Here is a 4438-nt window from a genome sequence, read left to right on the forward strand (position 1 = left end):
TCGATAATTGTTGATTTGCCTGGGGCAGAGGTGCCATAATGTTTGTCCAACCACTGTTTTGCCTCAACGGTGTTTTTTCCCATCAAAAAGCAGTGTTTAATGAGCACACGAAATTCCTTTTTTTCCATTGTTATGAAAATAACCAAATTAGCGTCACTAAAGCTTCAATAACTCACACAATAATGATCCGAATGACATATACATTTGACAGTACGCCTAAAAGGGTCTGTTCTTTCGAACCACTATGTACTTTTTGTGTTAGTGGCGCTCTCTATGTGTCAGACCGGGGACTTATTGACCGATGTGTTAATCGCATTGTTTATCTCTGCTGTAATGCGATAAGTATTATATTCTTTATTCTATATACCAAACGATATCAGTCGTGACATCTATTGTAAAACTCCGACGTTGTCGAAAGAGACGAGCTCGCGTAAGAGCGAACGTACTGCGCGCGCCGAGCTTGTAATTTTGCGGAATTATAATATATAATTCGGGAAATGTACTACGACGGTCTTGCCGAATATATATACCTTTTTCTGAATCATATTAAAGTAAACTAAAATCAACTCTAGCGTTGTTTATCCAATACACTTCACTACAACAATCTCAACCGTTTGCGAATTTCTCACATTAACCCAGCTCGCAGTAATTAAACAAGCAATTAAAGTCAAATCGACATTTCAAATAATGGATCGTTGCATCAAAGGAGTAACTGCTATATTTATACTAGTAATATAGACCAGAAACTTACGAAATAATAGGCTATGACTCCGCTGTGGCTCCGCATCTGCAACTAATAACCTTATCATTAGTAAATGTCGAAGAATGCGACATTCCGCAACAAATAGTAAAATGTACTGCTTCAACTCAACGACTTTAAAGGTGATACAGTGCAAATTCAAAATAGATTGTACTGTAAGAAGATGTGGAATGTTTTCCCATACCCTGGACGTACATAATGACAATTCTCATACATAGCTGATGTGTCTCGAGAAGCATGTCAACACATGCATATTTATGGGAGCTTCGAAATAGCAGGTATTCGTATAACAGGATTGATATCAAACCAGATAGCTTCAGATAGCTATTAGGCAGCGTCAAAATTACCTTACAGGATTATATCGCCGATGTGCAAGTAAATACAAATCGCGTATACCTCAGATCAGAAGTAACCCGTGAATTAAGTGCCACTCGATGCATCGATAAAGAAGGAGGAGAAACCTTTTGGGAATCCATATCAGCTGATCAATGTAAATTTCAGATTATGGCGTGTTGTATACCGGACACGCCAATAAAATATTTGATCCTACTAATGAACGCTCTCAAACAGTCTACTCGTTAACCACGCCGAACATGATTTTTTTCTTTAACAAGCACTGAAAAATATTTTGTTTGTGGACACACTCATCAGAACCGAACATCCGAAACTAATAATTTTTGAGACTTCACCAGGAGCCGAAGTCTTTAAAATATCTGACTTTGTGTCAGTAAATCTCGATCTTTTCATATACATAAATTCGAAATTCGTATACGTGGAAAGGCATACGTACTCAGATAAATCAGCTATATAGAAATATATTACTACGACAATATCAACTCGAGTACTAGATGATGCAAAACTCGTTAGCAATAGCCGATAGATCACCTGACGTTTTTGCATATCACTTTATGAAAGGACCTGGATACATGGCACTTTTAGCCGGAGAGGTAATTCGCATTGTAAAATGTGTACCAGTCGAAGTAATGTTAGCTCGGACCTTCGAGTGCTACAAACAACTCCAGTACTTCGAGGAAACGAAACATACTTTCTAACTTTGCAAACGCACATATTGATATGACACGGAACTCAGATCACTTGCAATTTATTCACGCCCATGTACCTCTTAGGGGATGCATGGTACAAAATGATACCTAAACCTATAGAGACAGTACCGCCCATCGTAATGAAGCCTTCTACAAAGCCGTCATGAAAATATGTCAGCCCAGGAGCATTGGTAACCAGTAGCATATACTCTCAATCCAACTTAGAGAAACTTAAAGACCATATAATGTTCCCCGCAGAGCGACCAGCAATTCTCAACACTATAGCAAGAGGCATTTTGGGGCAATCAACCGTACTTAACGGAGGGTCACTCTCAAATCTCATTGACGAAGCATCGATAGAGAGGATCGCAATCTCCATGGACAAAATTTTGGAACAAATTTTTGATATTCGAACGAATTTTTGATATTAGTGCTGGATTGATAGGGATGTATTTGATCGGCAGATTTATCAAATTATTTCTCGACACATTTGTACATGGATATGCCTTACACACGGTATATGGATGGTCAGTGTTCCTGCTGGGAGCCATATGGGATTCGCCTACTCAGCTCTTATTACACTTAGGAAAAGATAGGCCTAAGAACGGAAAACTCAGCACGCCAGCATCCGATGCGCGCGAGAACGATGACTCCGAACGTGGAGAAACTTTACCTCTCAGAAATGAAGAAACGAACCTCCCCTTCACTTCGGAAACGACGATTTATATTTTGGAGCTCAGGAATTAAAACACTCGTGTCCCATCCCCCTATTATAATATATAACCGCATGCTACGACATGTCAGCTCGCATGTTACGCCATGCAGATTTAATCACTTAAACCGCATGCTAGGCCATGCCGATATAACTTTTAAAAGAAATTTTCATGCTACCATCCATTCTAGCACCCGTAAGCAAAAAAATCTTCACTATTTGTAGAGAATGGATATCAGGAGTATCAATACCAAGGATCTAAGCCGCGGGTCTTTGCACATAAGAATCATTAAAGTAGACTCACTCACCCTCTTGTGGGTCCAACTCTACCACGCCCGGGAAGATCTCGAAGAACTACTTGAAGTTTTCGCGCACCGGATGGCACGAAAGGGGCGAAGGCTGATTCACAACCGCATGTTGCCAGACGAATACGTCGCGGTATGCGAAGGAAAAACTTGGCAACGGCGAGTGGTAATGAGCCTCGAAGGAAGAGATACGGTCTTAGTAGCACAAAGATACTGGAGCCGTGTCATCCGACGCCCGATATATATATTGAAGGATCGCTTTCGGGAGATGGATTGGCAAACCATCCGTGCGGGCTTGCTCACCTTGGCCCCGTCGGATTAAGACCCAGGAAGAGTAGGCCCCGGAAGAGTAGGGCACTCACTAGGACTCTGCTAGGAAGGAGAGAAGGGCGGATCCTCGACTCCGTAGAAACCTATGGTGCTGTCATCATGCTTGAATTGAAGCGTAAAAGCGAAGATGAAATGAGCAGCCTGCAAGATGCCATGGGATGTGCTCAACATACTGATGCAAAAATAATGCCAGCAGTACCCGGCACCCAGTAATAACATAAGTCTACTATACATCGTCATCCTTATGATGATTATATTAAGACATTTTATATACTCTATATCTTATATATCCCCACACATATGCTATTATTATATAGAATTCCCTTTGTCTTAATTACATTATTACAGTTATAATTGTAACACCTACATATACCAACTTAGATTTATAAGTATTATGTGAATCTTTTATCTATCCTTTTTCTTATTCCTGTATTATTTAGACTAATTGCGTCTTTAAATCAACATTATATTCTTAGTATACGGATATGCGGGTTTAATAAAAAAAAATATATATATATATAAATACAAAAAAAAAACGGTTTCCGCTGTTTTTTATCAAAAACTGGGCATTTATTGTGAAAGAACGGTACCTAATGTTTTATTCGAAGTATTGTCCATCGCTAGCCACTACTTTTTCCCATCTTTCTGGCAGCATACGGACACGCTTCATCTTTTGAAGCTATCCACGAATCGACCCAATTTTTGGTATCTTCATATGATGTGAAGTGTTGCTCAGACAGGCCATGCGCCATCGATCGAAACAGGTAGTAATCAGAAGGAGCAATGTCTGGTGAATACGGCGGGTGGGGTAAAACTTCCCAATTGAGTGTTTCCAAGTAGGTTTTGACCGGCGCCGCAACATGTGGATGAGCATTATCATGCAGAAGAATAACTTTGTCGTTTCTGGAGTAGTAGTGGGCGCGTTTTTCCTTGAGTGCTCGGCTCAATCTCATCAATTGTGTTCGGTAGAGAGCCCCAGTAATGGTTTCGTTCGGTTTGAGCAACTCATAATAAACGACACCTAGCTGATCCCACCAAATACACAACATGAGCTTTTTCCCATGAATGTTCGGCTTGGCTGTCGATGTTGAAGCATGGCCAGGTGGTCCCCATGATTTCTTCTTCTTTGGGTTATCGTAGTGGATCCATTTTTTATCACCAGTGACTATACGGTGCAAAAAACTCTTTTGTTTATGCCTGCCAAGCAGCATTTCACATGTGAAAAATTGGCGTTCAACGTTTCTCGGCTTCAGTTCATATGGAACCCAATTTCCTTGCTTTTGAATCA

The sequence above is a fragment of the Trachymyrmex septentrionalis genome, unplaced genomic scaffold (genome assembly GCF_001594115.1).
Source record: "Trachymyrmex septentrionalis isolate Tsep2-gDNA-1 unplaced genomic scaffold, Tsep1.0 scaffold220, whole genome shotgun sequence".
In the NCBI taxonomy this organism is placed as follows: domain Eukaryota; kingdom Metazoa; phylum Arthropoda; class Insecta; order Hymenoptera; family Formicidae; genus Trachymyrmex; species Trachymyrmex septentrionalis.